Source organism: Schistocerca nitens, chromosome 2, assembly GCF_023898315.1.
Source record: "Schistocerca nitens isolate TAMUIC-IGC-003100 chromosome 2, iqSchNite1.1, whole genome shotgun sequence".
Lineage (NCBI taxonomy): Eukaryota > Metazoa > Arthropoda > Insecta > Orthoptera > Acrididae > Schistocerca > Schistocerca nitens.
Window position 1 is genome coordinate 120,400,483 of NC_064615.1, and position 27,532 is coordinate 120,428,014.

At 42.5% G+C, this 27,532-nt stretch overlaps 1 protein-coding gene across 1 annotated transcript in view; it reads right to left on the reverse strand.

Moving 5' to 3' along the window:
• LOC126235803 (uncharacterized) overlaps positions 1-26,998 on the reverse strand; it is a 135,374-nt gene extending 108,376 nt beyond the window's left edge. The window contains exon 1 of the mRNA XM_049944623.1: positions 26,866-26,998. The gene's annotated coding sequence lies outside the window, so the exon portion shown is untranslated. The remainder of the gene's footprint in view (positions 1-26,865) is intronic.
• Positions 26,999-27,532: the final 534 nt, after the last annotated feature.

Sequence of the window (27,532 nt, forward strand, 5' to 3'; positions counted from 1 at the left end):
CGTTGCCAGTAAAATATGAATAGGAAATGTGTCGTCTAGGCATTTCAAAATATCCACATTTATTTGCTAGAGAAAATATATGCAGTACATACTTATATATCAAGCAATATTTAGAAGGCAATAATAGGGCCTCCTTACTTTATAAATTGCTTTTTTTTCTTTCTAGGTCTTAAAGAACGTCAACAAACTGTGGTTTTCTCCTACTGTAGACTAGACTTTTTCACTGTTAAAAACGTCGTTTAATGAAAATTTTATCAACTTTTCTGTTTTTACTTAAGCACAGCATAGTCTGTTTCTTTTCCAGATGTCGTAAAACAGAAATCAATTTTTGCTTTCAAATGTCTGCCCTCTTTTGTGAAACAACTCTTATTGGAAAAACATCTAAGTCGTCACGGAACATTTGCAGTGTGTCACGGAACCAAAGCTAACAATAAAATAAAGAGTAAGAAATCACTAAAGCATGTTTCAGGCTTTCACCAATCTTCTATTAGCGTACTACATATTTAGGTCTTCTGTCAGCACATAGTTAAAACGTGGACAGCAAATTGGATACTGCTGCTGCGTTTCTACTCTGCTTGTTATTCCGATTTTCGCCCTTATGGATGTGTACACTTTTTTACTTTTACGCTACTTCAGGATAGATGAAAGCCCAAAACGCGTATTAGGTTAAACAAAAATACGAGGGCGGTTCAGAAAGTAACCTCCGATTGGTCACAGTGCGGGTTGTGGGGGGAGTAGCGACGCCATCTGTGCGTTCACGCACTCAACAGGTCAGTCGGCATCAAGCCGTGGTCGAGTGAACGTCGTATCTGCGCTAGTTTAGTTTTTGTGGCAGTTTGAAATGTGTGCTGCAATAGAAAACCCCGCCAAATGTGAAGTGCGTGCTGTCATAAGGTTTTTTACAGCCAAAGGATATTCTGCAGCAGCTATTCATCGTGAGCTTTGTGCCGTGTACGGACCAAGAGTTATGAGTGAAGGAGTTGTCCGTGAATGGGTACGTTTATTTAAAAGTGGACGAGAAAACGTTCATGATGAAGAGAGGAGTGGTAGACCATCATTGGTGACTGACGAACTCGTTCAGACAGTTGATGCAAAAGTTCGTGAAAATCGACGTTTCTCAATGTCGGAGTTGTCTACTGGTTTTCCACAGATTTCTAAGACTCTCTTGTACGAGATAGTGACAGAAAGATTGGGTTACCGTAAGTTCTGTGCACGATGGGTGCCCAAAATTCTTACCGACCACCACAAAACTCAAAGAATGGCCTCTGCATTAGACTTTCTGTCACGTTGTGAGAACGAAGGAGAACCATTGTTAAACAGAATCGTGACCGGTGACGAAACCTGGATTAAGTACGTGAACCCTGAGACAAAAGAACAATCAAAGATGTGGGCACATTCAAATTCGCCTACCAAACCAAGAAAAGCCTCGCAAGATTTTTCTGCCAGAAAACTGATGGCAACGGTGTTTTGGGATGCCAAAGGGGTGTTGTTGGTTGAATTCATGGAACGTGGTACGACCATTAATCAAGACGTGTACTGTGAAACAATAAAAAAGTTACGACAGGCTATACAGAACAAACGCCGTGGTATGCTGACTTCCGGTATCGTTTTTTTGCACGATAACGCCCGTCCTCACTCTGCTCGCAGAACAACGGCCCTTCTTGAGTCCTTCAAGTGGGACGTTATCAACCATCCACCTTACAGCCCAGACCTGGCGCCAAGTGATTATCACCTCTTCATGCATTTGAAGAAATGGCTCGGGTCACAGCGGTTTGATGACGACGAAGAGCTCAAAGATGCGGTCACAGGCTGGCTCCAGGCACAAGCGGGTGATTTTTATGCAGAAGGAATTTCAAAGCTTGTGAAGAGATACGATAAGTGCCTCAATCGCTATGGAGACTATGTAGAAAAATAGTGCAAAGATGTAGTTGTAAGATGTATATATTAAAATATTTTTATTTAACTTGGTGTATTTTTTTAAATCAACCGGAGGTTACTTTCTGAACGGCCCTCGTACGTAACAAAGTGGCTGGTTGCTGTATTTATTAAAATAATCCAGAGCTTGATTTCAGTTGTTTTGGAACGACTTATGTCTTCTTTCTTTCTTTCTTTCGCTTGTGCCTTTTTCCCACAGATACGCAGGGTCGGCATGGTTAATCGGATGTGGCAATGTTAGTTGAAGGGGTGGCCGGATATCCTTCCTACCGCCACCTGATACTCCCCAGGAAGGAACTAGTGTACCCCAACTGTCTGCGACCAGTGTAATCCATGGAATAGTGTGAAAGTGTTCAGATGTCTGCGAGCTGTGGAACTGAGGCGGGACGTGGGGACCAGCCCGGTATTCACCTAGGGGGATGTGGAAAACCGCCTAAAAACACATCCAGGCTGGCTGGCACACCGGCCCTCTTCGTTAATCCGCCGGGCGGATTCAATCCGGAGCCGGCGCGCCTACCCGAGTCCAGGAAGCAGCGCGTTAGCGCGCTCGGCTGACCTGGTGGGTTCGGAACGACTTATGTAACCTTTAAAAAAACCTCCACAAGACTATCACAAGTGCTGTGAGGAAAAAGTAATTATGTTGAGATTACGATAACATGTGTTTACGTTGACTACTCATGCAATGAACTACGTGACTATGCGTCAGACTACATAATCAACATGTTGAATATAACGTCATATCTTTGGTCAAATATTGAACTGTATGTGAAATAGGCAATTTTCAGTATGCGAATTTTATGCATCAAACAAATTACATAAATTGCACAAACGAAAAAAATATTTGTCGCAAAGTAATCAGAGATAATAATGTAAAATAAATTTTAGCTATAATGTATATGTATCAGGAGAAAGTCGAAGCGGTTGCTGCAGTACCATAACAGTTTCGAAACATATTTTAGATAAAGCCATTATCTACGTTAGCTATGCTGGCAACGGAAGAGAAATGTCATGAGCAGATGGCATAGGAATCCTTAAAACCAGGTATTTAGTTGCGAATAAATGTTGCCAACCATTGGATAAATAAATAGTCATTGTAAGTCTAGTTAGGGCTATTCGGCCTCCTGTGCTCGCAAAATTTGTCGAAGTGCTTCTTTGCTGTTTTTGTCGAATGGTCCTTTCTGACAGCATCGATCCTAAGAGGTTATACGCAGCTACAACGTCCATCAGGTTTCAAGGCAGTAGGATCAATACTGAAACTTCCTAGTATTTCCACTGGACAACGAACCTATAGGATTCAGTTATGTTTTAAGACCTATTGCTACAATTCATTCGTAATATTTCTAATTCATTAAAATTGTGTTAGTCAGAGCCTTGAGAACATCAATGAAATTCTTTATCAGTGTAGTTACTCTCAAATCTATCGAATTGATGGTTGTTCCTTATTTACCTTCTACAGCATCTTAAGCGCTAAGTTTTTTTCCACACCTCGTTCATGACGGATGATCCGTCATAGCCTTGGCCGCAACATTGGTTCACCCTTAGACCCTTTGGTTCCATAGATTCACTTAATTGTTTTTCGATTCCTAAGGCAGTAGGCTCCTTAATTATATGGTGATAATTTCCCGCCTATTCTCTTAACAGTAAATAACAAACCACGGTGTGATGCAGTTCTCAACAATACAAAGGTTCCTGAAGAGTCCCACGCTGTTGCTGAGCATCAGTACCAGACGTCGATTGGCGAGCAACATGAATGTGTCTTTTCCAGTGACAGCAAAGACTTAAGAAAAACGAGACTTGCAGGAAGAGCATGGAGCAACGATACCATTGAGAAGGTAAGCTCTCAACAAACGAAAGAATTTTCCCAATCCGTAGCACCTACAACACAGGTAGCATACAATTTACATTTCTACGCTGAAAGGATGACAGTAAAGATAAATGATCCAGGATGATTGGTGAGATAAAGGATTAGTTACAATGCTAGCAGCATAGTAGAATAGTATCTGTCGAAGCAATAAAGAAACTGAAACCATTCCTCACCAGGTTTTGTGCTCTAAAGTCTTACAGATGGACAAGATGGAGAGGTAACGACTAAAACAGTCAATTTCATACAATCGTGCAGACTTCTATACTATTCGCAGTACTGCCTGAGAATTTTTTTCATAGTGGTGTCTGAGGATTTACTTGTTGAATTCGAAGAATTTCGGTACTGAATCGTTGTGTTGTTAGATTTTCGGTATGTTTTATCTTTTTAGGTTTGAAATATATTTATTGAAATTAAGGGTTAAGATTTATTCCAGTCGAATAATACAACGTGCATACAATAACTGTCATTTTTATACACAGCTAAATCAGAATAATTTCAGTCTCAACTGGTGGAAAAGATGAAAAGCAAGACTTGTTGTGCACCACCCTTGTAGCTTGCATAACACGCATTTTTTTTATTTTTTTTATTGGCGACTCCATGGAGTGTTCTGTGCACCACGACCAAATAGTGGATAGAATTGGAAGGAAAATCAGCATTGGCCGTATTTTGTTGTTTTATTGCCCGTTTATTGTCAGTTTATGTCAGTTTATGTGATCGCTCTAAGCTTGTGGTTATAGCTTGATACCAGTGCCTACCAATTTTAATTGTATATTACAGCACTGAGGATGGTCACTAAGTGACCGAAAATCGATTTTGCGGACAATAAAACAACAAATACGCCCAATGCTGATTTTCATTCCAGTTCTGTGCACGTATTTTTTCGATATGGAAAATGTTCACAAGATTTTTTTGGCGATCCGAAATCGCTGTGTAATGGTGAACCTTTATTCTTACTACAATTTTGTAGAGTTCACTGTGTCTCCAGTCGTGAACAGGCCAATGTGGACTGTGTACATCTCAGCATGTCCACACGTCTCGAAGGAACATTTCGGATGCGTAACGCTCCGCAGCTTCCACATACGATACATAAGTTGACAACTACGCTAGTGCTGCCAGAAGCGGTGGAAATCGGCACCACTTGAAAGATATTCATTTGTCTTTGAGCGTTGCCAACGTCAAGCCGACCCTGGACGCGAAGTATTACGAAAGGCTTGTGTTTACTAGCAAGAAACGTATGTAAGCACTTGCTGAGGTGTTTACATTAGAATGAAATCTTACTCAAGTTTGCTTGTCCAAGTCACTGGGCCATGTATATTTCAGGAACATTTTGCAATTACTTGCTGCGGAAGTGCAGTTATTCTTAAAAATCCAAACAGTCTTGTTGCCTTATTATTAATTAATAAAAATCGTAACGAAACACAAAACTTTTAAAAATACAAAAAATATTATATGTGTTCGTATTGATGTTATCAAGAAACATTAGTCAATTAATTAAAATAGGAACATTTCACTTAGATTAAAGACTTTGACGTTGTTATATGCAAATTTCGAACATCTCTTGTATAGTCAAATACTGAATAACAAGAAAGAAAAATGGGGCGCAGTATCTCACCAAGAGGCTGCCCTTTAATTAGTCTTCGAGTTTTGCAAGCAGCATTTACTACTTTTACCAAAAATGTAATGCATTAATGTTTACGGTAACATTACGAAAAATCAGCTAAAATTTAAAGACGTCTGTATTGCCATTCTGCTTTCCCTTCCAGTGAAACAAATTGATTGATAAACTCATTTCGCACTTCTTTGACTGGTGGTGCCGATTATATGTATTTGAGGGTTCCAATGGTACATTTGTTTCGGCTCATCTGTCTTTGTCCGACTCTCATTTTCGACACTGACATTTTCGCATCGGGAAAACGCACAATTTCAGTAGGTTTGAGAAAAATGTTCACATAATGACAAATTTGGCAAGTACTTGCAGCAAGATGTAAGAAACTAGAAGAATTTTCACCCTACAGTCGAGTGTGCGCTGATTTGAAACTTCATGACAAATTAAAACTGTGTGCCAGACCGGGGCTCGAACCTGGAATTTCTTGAAATTGACGAAACTACGTTATGTCGACGGAGGGGGGGGGGGGGAGGTGGGTGTTTGCACATATGGTAGTTCCTATATTGTACCCAATTCTGTGATTGCACGATAATACGCCATACGACAAAAGGAAGTTCGTCAGAATGCCGAATAAATATGATTCCAGGATTACGATGCTAGAGTGGTTGCGATACAGGCAAATAAACTGCAACGACTCAATGAGGAAGACTTAATTGTTGTCTAAAAACGAAAACAAACCAGCCGTGAAAGGGTATGTTGTGGATAAAATCGCTGAGAGCAGAAGCCACAAAACAGTCCGTCTACCGCCCCACTACTGCGATATAAATCCTATAGAATTGGCAGGGAGAACAATGTCACTGACGACAAGCCGAAGGAAAGATTGCAGAATCTGTTAATACTGCTTTCCTTTCAGTTACTGCACAGGACTGGAACGTAAGTGCAGCAGCTGGAGCAAGAGTATTGGGCATGAGTTGGAATAATGGGAATGGTCATCGATTAAGTTATCTTCAATACCACGTACTCAAGTACGTATGATGATGATCTTGAATCCAACACAAATGACAGTGACCTGCAGTGAAAATCATTTTGACAATTCTTTCAGGCACAGTTAATTACACTTTGTAAATATTCCAAAGATCGTTTTTTGACTTTCGATTCATAGTGTCGTAAGTTGTAAATTTATCTACTTTCATTTTTCATTATTTGCGGTACATAAATAATACGTAAGTTGTAGGTAAGACTGTAGAGTATGAATATGTCAACAAATTAGGTGATTTCGGTCCAATGGAAGTGCCACTTAAGCGGGCAATATTTCCGCGAGTACCGCCTCCTGTTTTTGTGTTAAGCGCAAAACGCGGGTAGTGGTGGCAGGTAGAGCGCTGCATTTCGATGAAAACAACCGCTCGAGCATTTCCCATTTCGTGCCGCTGCTCGACGGCTGGGAAAGGCCCACGCTGCGATACGGCTGTGGCCGTCTAATGCACCATGTGGCCGGTTGTCCTCCACCTCTCGGTTATCGGTTGGACTGTCGAGCACTGCCGGGCGCTCGAGCGTACTCACAATCTCGGCCGGTGACAGTACAACCGCCGCGCGCTCTACAGTGCCGAATCGCATTAGAAACCGTGTGTAAACGCAGTTGACGACCTGGCTTTGAGCAGCGTAGACAGCGTTATGGAGAAACCAAGTGTAGGTCGTAAACGTTCCATTCATGAAACGAAGAGAAGTATTATGGAGAGAATTAGGAGCGGCTCATTAGTTCTGAAGAAGATGGTTCAAAATGGTTCAAATGGCTCTGAGCACTATGGGACTCAACTGCTGTGGTTATCAGTCCCCTAGAACTTAGAACTACTTAAACCTAACTAACCTAAGGACATCACACACATCCATGCCCGAGGCAGGATTCGAACCTGCGACCGTAGCAGTCTCACGGTTCCGGACTGCGCGCCTAGAACCGCGAGACCACCGCGGCCTCTGAAGAAGAAAGACATGTCGGAAGAGGAGGCGAAAAGTGAAGCTTGGAAATCGTTTGAACTTGTAGTGGATCCTGTCAGGCTTCTGCTGGTTTCGTGCAATGTACCACATGTGATACCATACTTTAGTACCAGTCAAGCACAACAGATATGATAGGGCACTGCAAAAGTAAATACGGAGCAGAAGTCCACCGGCCACTTGCAGTACCAAGTAGCATAAAGAAAGTTGTTGTTGATAGGTTGGTCGATATGAATGGAATATATTTGCTACCGTTAAATACTGGTAGTAAGATTGGATTCAGCAATTAGTCGCAGGAGCTCATCAATGTTGGCGCCACTTACGGCAAAGTCAGTATAGTAGATGTTCTTGCGCACCCTACCTCTGTATCGCGGCATATTAAAGGCAGACAAAATAAACAAAAGGCAGACGAAATACGGGTGACAATGGTGCCCAAGCTAATATGTGCCTTAAAGAACAAAATTTGCGCTTTAGACGCTGATCTGTGGTCTGATAACTACAAGAAGAGAAATTTTTTGTCTGCGACGTCGCATTATGTGAATGATGAGTGGCAGCTAGAAACTCTTGTTTTGATAACAACCGAGTTTCTGGACGTACCTAAGACAGGAGAGAACATACGGCACGAAATCGAAGAGCGGATGTTTGAGTTAGGAATTAACAAGAATGATCTTACGAAATGTTACTTTGTCACCGACCAAGGAGCTAATATGAAGAAGGCACTTGAATCTTACGACCGTTTGCCTTGCTTTGATCACTGCTTGATGACTGCGCTTCGTCACACATTTCAAGTGACGTTTTTAGAAGACGAAGCCCCTGAAATCCGTCGTGTCTACTATGAGCAAGAGCTATAGTAGGCTATTTGAAGAGATCGGGTCACTCGGGGCGTCTGCGGCACTCTGTGAAGCAAGGAGCTGTAACTCGGTGGAACAGTATACTGTTAATGTTCAATTCGGTCATCAGTCATATCGACGATATTCGAGATCTGCTAGAATCCCGGGGGCAATCGACACTCTCAGAAACCTTCCAAGAAGTGTGCGTACGAGACGTTGTCGCTTTTCTAACCCCGTTTAAAGAAGCGAGTTTGGATTTGGAAACTGCAAAGATAACAACGCTGGAACGTGTGCTGCCGTGGTACAAGAGTCTGTTACATCACTGTGAACCAACAGACAGTGACAACGAGGCAAGAACACTTTCTATAGGTTACTGTTGAATTATCAGAGTGCAGTTGGGTTTCCTTTTCAGCTCATGGCGAAAATAAAAAGGAGAGCAGCATACTTCATCACAGAGAAGTGCAAAATTGAGGCTATCCATTACCTTGCCACGGTTCTATGGCCATCACGGCGTCATTTGAAGAAGCTCACAGCAGACGAAAAGCAAGCCGCGTATGCTGAAGTTCGACGATTGTACTCGGAACTACCCGTAAATAGTAAGGTCCATTCACTGAAACCAATTAGTAAACGAATGTTTGTTTATCTAATCTGCCATCTTTCGTTAAATCAACATTTATTACGTCTACAATGTGATATTTGGGAAAGGTGTCGCAGCTTAAACATTCCGCAATGCGTTTTGATGTAATTTGTGCGATATATATAAAATGTCACCGTAAATATAGTCGTTTAGTAATCAGTAATTCTAACTACGGTGTATACATATTTGAAGGTGACAGTAATATCGTACGGATGTTTTCATTCATCTTTAGAATCCATTCAAGCAAACAGTGACCAAGTTCATCCCATGAAAAAGTCCAGGATGGACTGGAGTTCGGATGAGGACGCCGAAGATGGACACACAGTTACTACCAATGAACTCGACAGGTACCTTTCGCTCTCCAAATACGACTGTAGCTGTGCCGATGGACAAATTTTGCAGTGGTGGAAAACGCATGCGGGGTTATTTCCAAGGCTGTCGGTAGTAGCCAGAAGAGTTCTCTGTATTCCTGCCACTAGTGCTGCCAGCGAGAGAAATTTTAGCCAGGCCGGTCACATGCCGTCCAGCAAAAGATCGTCCCTGGTATCAGACAAGGTGGATGATCTCAATTACGTAAGTATTCACAACATAACCACGTAATCACAAGGAAGGGAACATTCCTCAAACTCTATAAATGTATGATTCCACTTTCATTGACTTCAGAGGAAGAAGTTCAAAACGCCAGCTGTAGTAATAGCTCCAGGAACACAAATGACGCCTGTGTATCAGGGAGCACCAATGACGAAAAACCAATTGTATAGTCACGATTCACTTGGAACGTTATTTACAGGTCGAAATTTGTTCAGAAATTAACGGTTTTGCAACAAAATTTCGTGAGTATTACTTTTAACGCCGTCATTCCTTCCCGATTCTGCATTCAATATTAGTACAACGTATACGTGGCCGAGTTTGGAGATAGGCTACACACAGTCCATGATTAGACTACTGTGTTCCCGTTTGTCTACCGAACAGAACAAAATACTAAATACAGACATTACAGTTTTTAACGTTACAATTACTGGAATACATGATAAAGACGAAACGCCAGTATTCTGCAACATATTAACAAACATCATATGTAACATATACAAGTTTATTATTTAGGTCATAAAACTGGTAGTAAACAACGAAAGACATTTGTAAAAGAAATAAGTGAGTGGTTAATGTGAAGCGGTGGCCTCTGATCTCAAGGGGTGTGACGAAGCGCCGCTCGCTGGCACTGAGTCCACCGGTCACTGGCGACCGGCCGAGCGTTTGGCGCACTCGGCCGAGCGCTGGCGATCGGCTGCCCACAGCCGGCGGAAGAGGACGCTCGGCCGCATAGTCCCCAGAGCCAGAGGGGCGAGCGGGACTCGCCGGTAAAAATCGGAGATAATGCAGACCTCTAGTGGCAGCACGATGCTGTCTTCTCCTCCCCTCGGCAGCCTAATGCGGGGGCACGGCTGTTCCCGACAGCCACAGCGCCAATCATCAACTTATCGTGGGCAAACAATACTTGATAACTGACATTATTTTAAATAACACCGTTAAGCTGCGTACAAATTATTTATTATTCGACTGCTATTCAGGATTGTTGTTGTTGTGGTCTTCAGTCCTGAGACTGGTTTGATGCAGCTCTCCATGCTACTCTATCCTGTGCAAGCTTCTTCATCTCCCAGTACCTACTGCAACCTACATCCTTCTGAATCTGCTTAGTGTATTCATCTCTTGGTCTCCCCCTACGATTTTTACCCTCCACGATGCCCTCCAATACTAAATTGGTGATCCCTTGATGCCTCAGAACATGTCCTACCAACCGATCCCTTCTTCTGGTCAAGTTGTGCCACAAACTCCTCTTCTCCCCAATCCTATTCAGTACCTCCTCATTAGTTATGTGATCTACCCATCTAATCTTCAGCATTCTTCTGTAGCACCACATTTCGAAAGCTTCTATTCTCTTCTTGTCCAAACTATTTACCGTCCATGTTTCACTTCCATACATGGCTACACTCCATACAAATACTTTCAGAAATGACTTCCTGACACTTAAATCTATACTCGATGTTAACAAATTTCTCTTCTTCAGAAACGCTTTCCTTGCCATTGCCAGTCTACATTTTATATCCTCTCTACTTCGACCATCATCGGTTATTTTGCTCCCCAAATAGCAAAACTCCTTTACTACTTTAAGTGTCTCATTTCCTAATCTAATACCCTCAACATCACCCGACTTAATTCGACTACATTCCATCATCCTCGTTTTGCTTTTGTTGATGTTCATCTTATATCCTCCCTTCAAGACACCATCCATTCCGTTCAACTGCTCTTCCAAGTCCTAGCCACAGGACCACAGCGCTCCTGAGCTCACACTCTCCTTGATGTTGCTTATCTTGCTCATGGACTACTCAGTTTCTATATTTTGCTTATTTTTTCATAGTTCCACACAACTTCTTCCTGTTTTCTCGATTGATCTGTGTTCAGTTTTTCAAGGCCTATCCACTGTGCCAACTTATAATTAAATCTGAGGGGGTGCGATGGGGAGGTTCCCTTGTTAGCCCCAATCCATATTCACCTACTACGTTTCCTTCTCTCCCTTTTCCTACAATCGAATTCCAGTCACCCATGACTATTAAATTTTCGTCTCTCTTCACTATCTGAATAATTTCTTTTATTTCATCATACATTTCTTCAATTTCTTCGTCATCTGCAGAGCTAGTTGGCATATAAACTTGTACTACTGTAGTAGGTGTGGGCTTCGTATCTATCTTGGCCACAATAATGCGTTCACTATGCTGTTTGTAGTAGCTTACCCGCATTCCTATTTTCCTATTCATTATTAAACCTACTCCTGCATTACCCCTATTTGACTTTGTGTTGATAACCCTGTAGTCACCTGACCAGAAGTCTTGTTCCTCCTGCCACCGAACTTCACTAATTCCCACTATATCTAACTTTAACCTATGCATTTCCATTTTTAAATTTTCTAACCTACCTGCCCGATTAAGGGATCTGACATTCCACGCTCCGATCCGTAGAACGCCAGTTTTCTTTCTCCTGATAACGACATCCTCTTGTGTAGTCCCCGCCCGGAGATCCGAATGGGGGACTATTTTACCTCCGGAATATTTTACCCAAGAGGATGCCATCATCATTAAATCATACAGTAAAGCTGCATGCCCTCGGGAAAAATTACGGCCGTAGTTTCCCCTTGCTTTCAGCCGTTCGCAGTACCAGCACAGCAAGGCCGTTTTGGTTATTGTTACAAGGCCAGATCAGTCAATCATCCAGACTGTTGCCCTTGCAACTACTGAAAAGGCTGCTGCCCCTCTTCAGGAACCACACGTTTGTCTGGCCTCTCAACAGATACCCCTCCGTTGTGGTTGTACCTACGGTACGGCTATCTGTATCGCTGAGGCACGCAAGCCTCCCCACCAACGGCAAGGTCCATGGTTCATGGGGGGGTATTCAGGATTATTCAGGATTATTCCATCATTATTCCGCAAACAGAATCCTGCGAAACTCAGCTTGCTCTCTGTTCCTACATGAGATCCACAGCGCAGTGGACAACGGCGCTCAGGCTGATACCGTGTTCTTGATTTCAGTGAGGCATTTGACACCGTCCCACACTGCCGTTTAATGAAAAAAATACGAGCTTACGGAGTATCGGAGCAGACCTGCGATTGGATTCAAGACTTTCTTGCAGACAGAACTCAACACGTCGCTCTTAAGGGGGGTAGGACGTCAAACGGGCCGACTTCGACAAGGAGAGGCACCACAGGACGTTTTAATTTCCACTTTCTATACTTTTACAAATAAATTCATAAAACTTTGTCGGCATGAGCAGGAGGGATTCAGGATTCACACTCATAGCAGTGGAAGTTCAAAAACACGGAAAAATAATATTTTTTAAATGTGAAATTTCATGATTGTTTTCACTTACTGTTGGCTGTATTTATTGCTATAGGTGCACTTTTCTTCATAAGTAAGAGAGATTCTTCGATGAATTTTGCACAGCTTACAAAACATACTTACAGGTGTATGAAACTCTAGAATTTATTTAATCTATGGAAAAAGGAATGGGCTGTTACGTTTTAAACAGAGAAAACTCGAATTTTATAGTTAATTATCTCAAATTTTACGACAGTTTTTAACAGATTTGGGAAATTCTAGAGTTTCATACACCTGTAAGTATGGTTTGTATGCTGTGCAAAATTCATCGAAGAATCTCTCTTACCTATGAAGAGAAGTGTACCTACAGCAACAAATGCAGCCAATACCAAGTGAAAAAATGATGAAATTTCACATGTAAAAAAATTTGTTTTGTTATGTATTTGAACTTCCTCTGCTATGAGTGTGAACCCTGAATCATTCCTGGTCATGCTAACAAAGTTTTATGAACTTGTTTGTAAAAGTATAGACAGTGTAAATTAAAATGTCCTGTGGTGGCTCTCCTGCTCCAAGTCGGCCCGTTTTACGTCCTACCCCCCTTAACGGAACTAAATCGTCATATGCAAATGTAATATCCGGAGTACCACAGGGAAATGTGATAGGACCGTTGCTGGTCACAATATATATAAATGATCTAGTAGAAAGCGTCGGATGATCTTTAAGGCTATTCGCAGATGAATCAGTTGTTTATATTAAAGTAGCAACGCCAGAAGGTAGTAAGGAATTGCAGAACGACCTGCAGACAACTGCTAAATGGTGCAGACTCTTGCAGTTGACCCTGAACGTAAATAAATGTAAAAAAATGGTTCAAATGGCTCTGAGCACTATGGGACTTAACTTCTATGGTCATCAGTTCCCTAGAACTTAGAACTACTTAAACCTAACTAACCTAAGGACGTCACACAACACCCAGTCATCACGAGGCAGAGAAAATTCCTGACCCCGCCGGGAACCGAACCCGGGAACCCGGGCGTGGGAAGCGAGAACGCCACCGCACGACCACGAGCTGCGGACAAATAAATGTAACATATTGCGCATAGATAGGAAAAGAAATCCAGCACTGTACAGCTGTACAGTTTGATGACAAACAGCTGGAGACGGCGTCTGCTGTAAAATATCTAGGTGTAACTATCCAGAGCGACCTTAAGTAGAATGACCATATAAAACAGATAGTGGGAAAAGCAGACACAAGACTCAGATTCATCGGAAGAATCTTAAGGAAATGTAACTCATGCACGAAGGAAGTGTCTTATAAAGCGCTTGTTCACCTGATTCTTGAGTATTGTTCATCTATCTGGGATCCCTATCAGGTAGGGCTGATAGAGGAGATAGAGAATATCCAACGAAGAACGGCGCGATTCGCCCCGGGATCGTTTAGATGGCGACAGAGCGTTACAGAGATGCTAAACAAACTCCACTGGCAGACGTTACAAGAGAGACGTTTTGCATCACGGAGGCATTTACTATTGAAATTTCGGGACAGCACTTTTCAGGAGAAGTCAAACAACATAATACTTGCCCCCACATATATCTCGCATATTGATCACGAGGAGAAAATTCGAGAAATGAGAGCCAGTATAGTGGCTTACCGACAATTATTCTTCCCACGCACTATTCGCGAGTGGAACAGGATTGGAGGGATCAGATAGTGGTACCGAAAATACCCTCCACCACACACCTTTAGGTGGCTTGCGGAGTATGATGTAGATGTAGATTAGGAACCTTTCACTTACAATAATCACATCTAAGTTTACATCACGTTTACCGAGTGAGGTGGCGCAGTAGTTAAACACTGGACTCGCATTCGGGAGGACGACGGTTCAATCCCGCGTCCGGCCATCCTGATTTAGGTTTTCCGTGATTTCCCTAAATCGCTCCAGGCAAATGCTGGGATGGTTCCTTTCAAAGGGCACGGCCGACTTCCTTCCCCGTCCTTCCCTAATCCGATGAGACCGATGACCTCGCTGTCTGGTCTCCTTCCCCAACTCAACACAACCCAACCCCAACATCACGTTTAACGTCTGGCGGCAGTTGGCGTTACTTCATCAGGGGGGAAATCATGTAAATACATGGTAACTGCCGGCCTGTGTGGCCGAACGGTTCTAGGCGCTTCAGTCTGGAACCGCGCGACTGCTACGGTCGCAGGTTCGAATCCTGCCTCGGGTAAGGATATGTGTGATGTCATTAAGTTATTTAGGTTTAAATAGTTCCAAGTTCTAGGGGACTGATGACCTCAGATGTTAAGTCACATAGTGCTCAGAGCCATTTGAACCATTTTTTTGAATATGGTAACTAATTAAAATTGGAAGGCAGAGCCAACATCTGATGCTACCTTCAGCAGAGGACCGATAGTATGAATTCTGTGTTCTGTGTGTTACACGTCTTACGTATACGTTGGGGTTTCGGGAGCTGTGTCAAAGTACACAGCGCATCAGACGTTCGTCGAAAATTGGCGACATTTACAGGAAAGGGGCGGCATGTGAATGAATTATTTGTAGCTTCTATTCAGACAATCACATATTCAGTTCAATATGTGACCAAGTCTGTTATGAATAGGAAAACTGACGGGCATCCTGGAAATGTTTCGTGCAGAGAGTGGAGGGAACAAACGCTTCACAGCGACAAAAATTGCGCGTTTACAGACATTTTACGAGCAATGCGGCATAAAATCGTTATCGTAACAAGCATTAAATTTGGCTGAAGAGGCAATACAAAAAGCGATCCCACGCTACGGTAAGTGTGTGACTTTCCAACAATGGAAACATTTCTGTATTCAAGCACTCGAAGATACGTACTTACGTGTACGAAAGCACCATTGATGATGTAACACACGCGAGGTTTTTATGTTTGCGTGTCGTAATTCACTCTTCGGATGACCGTCGTACGTTTGTTATGCTTTTCGCGTCATCACCGTTCGACATTCTAAATCAATAACTGTTATTTTGAGCCAAATATTTACTGTGAAAGACAACCAAATAGCATTACAGATTGTTGCATAGTGTTCTGAGAAAGAGAATTTGAGTGTACCTGCGGAATACGGTTAGTTAGAGTGATATCCCGACACCTTAAGCGGCAGATTTCTTGTGTGTCGCTTTATATTTTCATATCTTACAACATCTTCGTCCCTAATCCCATCTTCAGGAGACCAGAATACCTTTGAGTATCTTAAGTTAGGTTCTATGTTGCTGCATTTGCCATCTACCGAAAATTAGTAGATTCCTTGTCTGCAACTATCACAGGCGATTTACAATATAACGCTGTCACACAGTACTGTTCCGGACTTCACCAAATATTTGGCACTATTCTTATTATATTTTCGAAATAACGTATCTACTAGTTGCAACAATGAGCCCAATCATAAACAAATTAGGCACGCTCGACAATCATGGATTCTGCCACCAATCTGCAGACAAATGCTGGATCACATTGTATTGCTAAATATTGTGGAGTGTCTCTGTTTTGTAAATTACCAAACAAATTTAATTGACTGGTAACTCATTTTGTATTATAAACTGAATGTGAGCCTTGATTTAACGTAACTCGAAAGCCGCAATGGTTCTTATGAAAGGGCATAGTCCATTACCCAAATATCCCCAATCCGACCTGTATTTCGTCTCTAATGAGCACCACGTTGTCGGTTGTCGTTAACCTGTAATCTTTCTTCCTTCTAGAGCTTAAATCGAGGCACACTGCCACGAATTATGATAATATGAAAAACCTGGTTTACAGTTTTGTTGTGCAAGGAGCATGGTGACATACCAACTAACCAAAAGTAAAACTGAACACTGAAAACTTCGTCATGCATGAGAGACTAACAATAGGCACCTGTTTTCTACGTATCGCTAGGTATGTTAGGACTGTGATATCACGTGTCTGTGCTTTGTGTCAGGGCGATGTTCCATATCAAGCAACGCGCGAAGGTGTTTTAGAAGAATACGTGTTTAGCTCTGGGTCATTTGCATAGCCAGACGTGTCAGAAAAGAATACAAAAGAGGTAGTGTGTGTGTGTGTGTGTGTGTGTGTGTGTGTGTGTGTAGCTAGACAGAGGTAGGGAGATACGTTGTGACGTAAGTTTGCGATGTTGACGTCTGAATTTAAGGCCTCTGTTCAGGATATTGGGGCACAGGATATGTTTATAACAGCTGCGCAACTTAACAGCGACACGGAAAATTAATTTGTATCTCTTGCTAGAGCTGGGAGCACGATGAAATCGACGTCATGTGATCTGAGGGACGCGATATTAACTAATACTATTAGTGTTAGTTTTATTTCAAGTCTCAATCGTTCTGATACCTAATTTTCAGATTCAGGGCGAAATTATGTGAATATGAATATTTGCTGTAAATATTTTCGAACGTCATGTCATAGCTCTTTGAATACAGTGGATTTAATTATGAGAGGATATAGTTTCAGATCATGAACCAAAAAATATGAAAATATGAATGTCACATATAAAATTGAAATATGCTAATCGTTTAGCTATAAGAGTTGTTTACCTTAAAATACTTAAGAGGATAAGCATCAGTCGATCGAGAAACAGAAAGTTTTTTGTACTTATTGTCAAATTTAGTTGTTGGGGCTCGACATGTTTTCAAGCTCATGGAACATTAAAACTGGCAATTTCAGAATCTCTTGGGAAAATTTCTGTGGCACCCCAAAGTCGATTAGCACAGATAAAGAAACTTATAAAAATGATTGATTAACACATGTTCTGATGCAAAAAGACTGCAACAGAGAGCTACAAGTTTTTAAACCACACAGATGACGTTCCCACTGTTCAGTAATGTTTCTTGGAGCCAATCTAGGAGTTCTTATACAACATAAGTTTGTAACGCCAGCAATCAGTGCTCCTACATTAGTCTGAACAAGCCGGTTTTCATCCAGCCGGCGATCACTAAAATAACGTGAAATCCCGGTGATGAATAAAATTTTCATTTTCTAGATTTCGAAAATACTTGGAATTTTAAGTGCTGAACAGTTCCTTATCACTAGGCAATACTCCACTTTCCTTGATCAAAGCATTTAAAATTCCCTCGAGTGTCTCTTGGACTAAGAAGAACATGTGACACCGTTGAAGGCGATTCATCAGTCTATCAAAGTGCCTGACTAAGCCGTCTTTGTGTTACTCAAGTGTGAAGAGTGTTTATGTTTTGTAACTAGTATCATGCTCATGAAAGTAATCTTCCGAAGTGCAAAATGGTTCAAATGGCTCTGAGCACTATGGGACTTAACATCTTAGGTCATCAGTCCCCTAGAACCTAGAACTACTTAAACGTAACTAACCTAAGGACATCACACACATCCATGCCCGAAGCAGGTTTCGAACCTGCGACCGTAGCGGTCGCGCGGTTCCAGACTGAAGCGCCTAGAACCGCTCGGCCACCCGCGGCCGGCCGAAGTGCATAAATTAGCAAATGTATCAACTGGCATAAAGAAAGCAAACCATAGTAAATAGGTTCGGCTATTCAGGGTCATAATACGGTGTGTATGTGTATGTGTGTGTGTGAGAGAGAGAGAGAGAGAGAGAGAGAGAGTGTCTCCTGCGTGTTTGTCAGTTTTCCGTCAGCTGTAGTCATGCTTGTGTTGCTCATTTGCACTTACGGAACAAGTTTTGCCTTCTCATAAATGTATCTATTTCACACTGTTTACGGAAAACACAAGTACCATGTTTACCAAAAGTTTGGTAACTATATACGGTACTCTTTCTAGCAAGAAATCCGATTCCTAAACAAGACTTTTAAAAGAATACTATAATATTATTTGAAACAGGTACAATATGTGCTCATTGCTAAAATTATTTTTTATCAAACAACAACGCTCAAGAAGTGATGTACAAAATCGCACTTCGTTACCGGCCATCTGTACGATACGCGCAAACTATGAATAATCTCTGCGATGCGCCACACTGGTTAAGGCACTCGACTCGTATTTGCGGAAGCGACGTTGGAGTCCAGTTTTCTCCTGGTTTACTTGATATCGGTACAGTTTCATGACAACAAAAGGACCGATTACTATCTCTATCTTGTTGCACTACCTCTGTAGAAGTCGTTATCGTTGACATGTCTAACTTTTCTTTGTTCCTTTATTTGAACTATAATTAGTTCTTCCTTGAGTATTTCGTGTGATATCGTTTCAACCATTGATATCGACTTACCTTGACAGTGGAAGATCAACTAAAATGTTGGAAATAGAAATAATGATGTCCCGAGACTCTGCTCAAGAACTAATGGAACAGATGGTTACTGAGTCGTGTGCATAACTGTGTTAAATGCACGTGCAGTGCAGCATTTTTATTGGTACAAGTGATGCTGGTGTAAAAAATAGAGGCCGAAAGTAGTAGTATTACACAGCCTATTTATCCCGGACAGAAATGACGAACTCAATGTAGGGAATCGCCGGGAGGATTACTAATGAGGTACTGAAACTTCCTGGCAGATTAAAACTGTGTGCCCGACCGAGACTCAAACTCGGGACCTTTGCACTTCGCGGGCAAGTGCTTTACCATCTGAGCTACCGAAGCACGACTCACGCCCTGTACTCACAGCTTTACTTCTGCCAGTATCTCGCCTCCTACCTTCCAAACTTTACAGGAGCTCTCCTGCGAACCTTGCAGAACTAGCACTCCAGAAAGAAAGGATATAGCGGAGACATGGCTTAGCCACAGCCTGGGGGAGTTCTGCAAGGTTCGCAGGAGAGCTCCTGTAAAGTTTGGAAGGTAGGAGGCGAGATACTGGCAGAAGTAAAGCTGTGAGTACCGGGCGTGAGTCGTGCTTCGGTAGCTCAGATGGTAGGGCACTTGCCCGCGAAAGGCAAAGGTCCCGAGTTCGAGTCTCGGTCGGGCACACAGTTTTAATCTGCCAGGAAGTTTCATATCAGCGCATACTCCGCTGCAGAGTGAAAATCTCATTCTGGAAACATCCCCAAGGCTGTGGCTAAGCCATGTCTCCGCAGTATCCTTTCTTTCAGGGGTGCTAGTTCTGCAAGGTTCGCAGGAGAGCTCCTGTAAAGTTTGGAAGGTAGGAGGCGAGATACTGGCAGAAGTAAAGCTGTGAGTAGAGGGCGTGAGTCGTGCTTCGGTAGCTCAGCTGGTAGAGCACTTGCCCGCGAAAGGCAAAGGTCCCGAGTTCGAGTCTCGGTCGGGCACACAGTTTTAATCTGCCAGGAAGTTTCATATCAGCGCACACTCCGCTGCAGAGTGAAAATCTCATTCTAACGAAGTACTGTCGGAAAAACCGGCGCAAATGATAGTCACATCTTGAAAAGACTTCAAAGCAGTACAAACATCGGCAACGTGCTTTAAATGTTCAGAAATGTAAATTTGTGAGCTAGAAAAACGCAAAAATATATCAGTGAAACACAGAATCACTCAATTCATACAAATATCGGATGTAATAGTTTATGTGGATATGAAATGGAATGATTATATTGACTTAGTCGTAGGCAAGGCAGGTGGCAAACTACGAATCATTGCTGGGATACTTTGAAAATGCAGGCAGTCTACAAAGAAAATTGCTTACATAATATGCATCCGTCCCATCCTAGAATATTGCTCAACTGCGTGGAATGCATACCAAATAAGAATAACAGGGGATATTGGACGCATGCGAAGAGAGGCACCACGCATGGTCATAGGTTTGTTTGCCAGGCAGACGCCGAAAAACGGGAACTGATGAACGTTGGAAGATATACTCCAACTATACCGTGAAAGCATACTTTCAGATTTTCAAGGACTCTCATCAACTGAAGAATCTAGGAAAATACTGCAAGCCCCAATGTATAGCTCCTGTAGGGGTCGCGAAGACAAGATTAGACTAATTACGGAGTATACTGAGCGTTTTAAGCAATGATTGGAGTACAATGACAAGTACCCTCTACCACGCACCTCACTAGAGTGTTATATGAACGTAAATGTAGATCTAAATCGACAGTACCAAACGTCCTTATGTACTACAGGAATTGTCCAAAGACTAAGTTCCGATCGCTCGTGGAATGGAAACCACAGTGAAAATCAAAAATGTTTTAGTTACAGCTGTTAGTACACCTTCCAGCTACTTCTCTACACAGTCGCCACTCCTACTTAGACATTTGCCGAAGCACTGCATCAACTTTCCAGTACCCTCGTCATAGAAAGCAGCCGCCTGCGCTTTCCGCCACTTATCCACACTGGTCTGGAACTCGTTGTCTGTGCCAAAGTGTTGTCTTCAAAGCCAGTGGTTCATGCGAGCAGAGATGAAAATCAAAGGGAGCATAGTGGGTTATCAAACACCTCCCATTGAAAACGCTGCAGGAGTGTCTTCATTGCCCTGCAGTGTGTGGCCGAGAATTGTCATGAAGAAGGGAATGCATGGCAGTTATGTTGCGTGGGCTGCATGACATCAGGCGAAGTCTCTCAGCAGGCCTTCATAGGCACTAGTTTCTAGGCATCTACATGCTCATTGTGCTTGCAGAACTGAAAGGAGCGACGTGACACGATCGGCAGGCATACTAGAGACACTGCCCAGCACATATATGCAAAGCTTCAATGGACTTTTACTGTGGTTTCCGCAACGTGACCGATGGGAATTTACTTTCTGGCCACCCCTCGTAAAAGCTGTGAATATGATTGGAGTTAATCGAGATTGTGGCTAAATACCAATAAATAAATAGCTTCTGTAGCCAAGGTCACTACCACATGGTAATGGGTTGCTATTAGACTTTGCAGTATTCGAATACCGGCATTTGACCGCAAAGGGGAGCCTACTCTCCTGGTCATCAGAGTTTGCACCAACGTCTTGGTTTAAATCATATGCTAACTAAAAGCTGCAATTATAACATGTATTTTGATCAGTGAAGCACATCGAGCGAGATTGTGGCACAGTGAACACCCAGGACTCGCTGTAGGAAGGAGCAGGTTCAAATCTCGGGACAGCAATCCTGGTTTAGATTTATCCTGGTTTCTGTGCTCCATATGTTGCATATACCGAGGTGGTTCCTTTGGAGAAAGAAGGCCGATTTCCTTTTTCTATTTAAGTTTGAAGTCTGTCTCTAATGACCTCCTCGCCGAGTTAAACTGTACTCTAATTTCGTTATTTACTGAAAGGCTATGGGTACAGTCCCCGTCTGTTTTAAAGGTTTATTTAAAGATTACACCTCATTATGAATTAATGTTTCTCTTTTATTAACCCTTGTTAATAAAGGAACCGCTATAAGTAGGATACGTTTAGTGAATTGATTGTCATTTCAAGTGTTTGAGGGTTTGCGTTTGTACATTAGTTAGAAAATTCTAAATATAGTTATCCAATTACAAGCATATTAGTATTTATTCACAGAACTCTACACTTCTGGTTGTTTAGGGTTACACTCTGACACGCCATCGTTATGGAACTGTGTATTTAACAGAAACAACTAAGTATTGCAAATAAAGTACACTTATTTAGGGAGGTAGCTTTGAAATACGCAAAACTGGATCTCCACCTAAGTCAACAATGACAACATATCATGGTTAAAAAGGGGTCAGATAATTTTTCATTTGAAGAGTAACATTACACATGGAATTCATTTAATTTTTTTATTCAGTACAATCATGATTTTTCTAGTCACGAGTTTATAAAGTAATATGACCGAGTCGATAGTGCTGACAACCATCTTCAGATCATAAAATGTCGTTACAGAGTGTAACAAGTCAGATGTTGTACAACCAAGTACTGAGTCATCAGAACTTTTCAATGACTCAGTAATCGATTGTACAATATGTGACGAGTTACACCCTGTAATGATATTTTATGATCTGAAGATGATTGCTAGCACGATCAAAACCGGTCATATTATATTGTCAACTTCCGAACTAGACAAATAAAGGCAATTTTGAAAATTAAGCTTGCTTTTCCACGTTCTTGACCATGTCAACCCTTATATATTTTTTGAATCACTTTGTAACTTTTCCTTGAGAGGGAAAACGTTTTAGTTTTTCGTTGTAGACGAACACCTCTTCCAGTCAATACATGGAGTTAGTTCGTTTTCATCGTACCTCTCGGGATAAAAATATTTTTAGAATACGGATAAGCGTGACGATGCAATGTATGCAGGTGTTTTTGTTTTGTTATTTCTCTGTTTACTGAGCGATTTTCCCAGCTGAAATTGCACGAACAACCGGAAACGGAAACCTGCGCACGCATACAACGAACGAGTATAAAGTTATAAGCGAAAATTGTGCCGATATCTCTGACATTGGACCCGTTCTGCTACAAGCTCATTGTTCTCCTATTTTGTGAGGAGGTACCATGGACCAAAACAAGAAAAATTGTCCATTAAACATGGTCTCTGCATACCTTAACAGCTAAGAGCACTTGTTCATCTTGCTACTGCGAAACAGCTCTGTTCTACTGAATAAGTACCCACATCTCTTAAAGTGTGTATTTTAGAGTCCATATGTACGGGATCTTTTTTCTTCTTTTAGTGTGTACTATCTTCTCCCAATTTATGGAAAGAAAAGAGCAGACAGTAGAAGAGATCCACTGCCAGAGATTTCAGAACGTTTTTCGCTTATAACTTTCGACTTGGTCGTTTCCTGATTAGGGTTCTCTTTTTGTCAAAGGTTCGATAATATGGGGTATCAAGTAAATTTGTGAGTGGATTGAGGACTTTTTGATAGGGAAAACGCAGCGTGTCTCGGATGGAGAGTCATCGTCAAATGTAGAAGTAACTTCAGGTATGTCCCAGGGAAAAGCTTTGGTACCTTTGCTGTTCATGTTGTGTACTAATGACCTAGGGGACAATATTAATAGTAACCTCCGACTTTTTGCAGATGATGCCGTTATCTATGATGACGTTTTGTCTGAAAGAAGGTGCATCAATGTTCAGTCACATCGTGATTTGACTTCAAAGTGGCGCATAGATTGGCAACTTGCTTTAAATGGTCAGAAACGTAAAACTGTGCACTTAACAAAACGAAAAAGCGTAGTATCCTATGACTACAATATATCAATGAGTCACTGTTGGAATCGACCAGTTCATACAAATACTTGGGTGTAACACTTTGTATGAATATGAAATAGAATGATCACATAGGCTCAGTTGTGGGTAAAGCAGGTGGTAGAATTCGGTTCGTTGGTGGAATACTGCGGAATATCTACAAAGGCAGTCTACAAAAGAAATTGCTAACAAATCACTCGTACAACCCTTTGTGGAATATTGCTCAAGTGTTTGGCACCCATACCAAACAGGACTAACAGATGATACTGAACATATAAAGAGAAGGACAGCACAAATGGTCACAGGTTTGTTTGACGCATGGGAGAGTGTTGCCGAGATGCTGAAGAAACTGAACTGGCAGACTGTTGAAGGCAGGCGTAAACTAACCCGAGAAGGTCTGCTAACAAAGTTCCAAGAACCGGCTTTAAATGGTGACTCCAGGAATATACTACAACCCCCTACGTGGCGCTTCCGTAGGAATCGTGAAGACAAGATGACAAAAATCACAGTACGCGCAGAGACATTCACACAATCGTTCTTCCGTCCCGCCATGCGTGAATGGAACGGGAAGAAGTCTTACTAAGTGGTACATTGAAACGTACCCTCTGGTTTGCAGAGTATAGATGTAAATGTGGATGTAGAAACTGGTACATTTACTCTTCTGCTTTAACCCTAAAATTATGTCACATCACCAAGGAATCACCCAGTATAGCGCAAGTAAACTAACTTCGCCTAAAGCCATATTCCCAAAGGCGTTGTGGATCAGAGAGTGAATTACTATTAAAATTTCGAGAGAGTACGTTTGTAAAAGAGTCAGTATATTTATTGCTAACTCCTACGTATATTTCGCGAAAAGACCGTGAACCGGCGCAAAACTATAGGCCTATACCTCTGACATCGATCAGTTGTAGAATTTTAAAACATGTTTTTTGCTCGTGTATCATGTCATTTCTGGAAACCCAGAATGTACTCTGTAGAAATCAACATGGATTCAGGAATCAGCGACCGTGTGAGACCCAACTCGCTTTATTTGTTATTGAGACCCAGAAAATACTAGATACAGGCTCCTAGGCAGATGCCATTTTCCTTGACTTCCGGAAGGCGTTTGATACAGTTCCGCACTGCCGCCTGATAAACAAAGTAAGAGACCAGCTGTGTGGCTGGATTGAAGACTTTTTAGCAAACAGAACACAGCATGTTGTTCTCAATGGAGAGACGTCTACAGACGTTAAAGTAACCTCTGGCGTGCCACAGGGGAGTGTTGTGGGACCATTACTTTTCACAATATATATGAATGACCTAGTAGATAGTGTCGGAAGTTCCATGCGGCTTTTCGCAGATGATGCTGTAGTATACAGAGAAGTTGCAGCATTAGAAAATTGCAGCGAAATGCAGGAAGATCTGCAGCGGATAGGCACTTGGTGCAAGGAGTGGCAACTGACCCTTAACATAGACAAATGAAATGTATTGCGAATACATAGAAAGAAAGATCTTTTATTGTGTGGTTATATGATAGCGGAACAGATACTGGTAGCAGTTACTTCTGTAAAATATCTGGGAGTATGCGTGCGAAACGATTTGAAGTGGACTGATCATACAAAATTAATTGTTGGTAAGGGCGGTGCCAGGTTGAGATTCATTGGGAGAGTCCTTAGAAAATGTAGTCCATCAACAAAGGAAGTGGCTTACAAAACACTCGTTCGACCTATACTTGAGTATTGCTCATCAGTGTGGGATCCGTACCAAAATCAAATGGCTCTGAGCACTATGGGACTTAACATCTGAGGTCATCAGTCCCCTAGAACTTAGAACTACTTAAACCTAACTAACCTAAGGACATCACACACATGCATGCCCGAGGCAGGATTCGAGCCTGCGACCGTAGCGGTCGCGCGGTTCCAGACTGAAGCGCCTAGAACCGGCGATCCGTACCAGGTCGGGTTGACAGAGGAGATAGAGAAGATCCAAAGAAGAGCGACGCGTTTCGTCACAGGGTTATTTGGTGAGCGTGATAGCGTTACTGATATGTGTAGCAAACTCAAGTGGCAGGACTCTGCAAGAGAGGCGCTCTGCATCGCGGTGTAGCTTGCTGTCAAGGTTTCGAGAGGGTGCGTTTATGGAAGAGGTATCGAATATATTGCTTCCCCCATACTTATACCTCCCGAAGAGATCACGAATGTAAAATTAGAGAGATTCGAGCGCGCACGGAGGCTTTCCGGCAGTCGTTCTTCCTGCGAACCATACGCGACTGGAAAAGGAAAGTGTTATACCCAAGTATTTGTATGAGCTGGTCGATTCCAACTGTGACTCATTGATATATTGTAGCCATAGGATACTACACTTGCTCGTTTTGTGAAGTGCACAGTTTTACATTACTGACCATTTAAAGCAAGTTGCCAATCTATGCGCCACTTTGAAGTCATATCAAGATGTGACTGCATATTTAAGGACCTTCTTTCAGACAAAACTTCATCACAGATAACGGTAGCATCTGCAAAAAGTCTGTGGTTAATATTAATATTGTCCTCTAGGTCATTAATTCACACCGTGAACAGCAAGGGTACCAAAGCATTTCCCTGGGGCATACCTGAAGTTACTTCTACATCTGACAATGACACTCCACTCGAGACACGCTGCGTTGTCCCTGTCAAATAGTCCTCAATCCACTCACAAATTTACCTATATTATCGAACTTTTGACAAAAGGAGAACCCTGATCCGGAAACGACCAAGTCGATCTCTTCTACTGCATGTCCTTTGCTTTCCATAAATTGGAAGAAGATACTACGTACTAAAACAAGAAAAAAGATCAGTACATACGGGCTCTAAAATACGTACTTTAAGAGCTGTGGGCACTTGTTCAGTAGAATAGAGGTAATGACATTGGCACGTAAAGTGGCTTCCGCCACGCACCGTTGGGCGGCTTGCGGAGTATAAAGGTAGATGTAGATGTAGAACTCAAGGGTTAGAGAGATTCTAGCTCCCACATAGGCCTATCAAGAACAAGAAACTGGGAAGTTACGTTGGTAATCAAAATACCCTCAGCCATACGTTTAAAGGTGCATTGCGAATTGTAGACTTGGCAGCAGCAGTACTAGAAGCGCTTCGTGAGTAAGTAAGTGACTAACTAGTATGTTTGTTGTGCTTCAGGGATACCCAAAAATTAAGGCATATCCAAGCGACGGGTGGCACAAAGACGGTAGTGCAGTAACACAGTGAGTGCGGGCGGCACGAGATACTTGCGCGGCCGTGCGGATGTCGTGTGTGAGCGGCGAGGCGTCGCGCGGCGTTTAGCGCTCTGGCGTGGCAGCCACCCGGGCCAGCGCAAGCGGCCTTGCGCAACCCTGTACGTTGCTGTGGGCGGACCAACCCGCTTCCGCAGCGCAACGCGGCAGAGCGAACCGGAACGCGGCCTGCACCCGCCGGCTGAAACAATGCGCTGCAGCTAGCGACACGCGAAGCCTCCCGTCACGAGCCGGTCATCTCGATTTAGGGGCCCTTCAGGCGTAGCTGCTTAGCAGTGCTGCCGAAAGCAAAATGTGTCAGAGGCTTTGGGACGAACACTTTGCTACACTACTGGCCATTAAAATTGCTACACCGAGAAGAAATGCAGATGATAAACGGGCATTCATTGGACAAATATATTATACTACAACCGACATTTTCACGCAATTTGGGTGCATAATTCCTGAGAAATCAGTACCCAGGACAACCACCTCTGGCCGTAATAACGGCCTTGATACGCCTGGGCATTGAGTCAAACAGAGCTTGGATGGCGTGCACAGGTACAGCTGC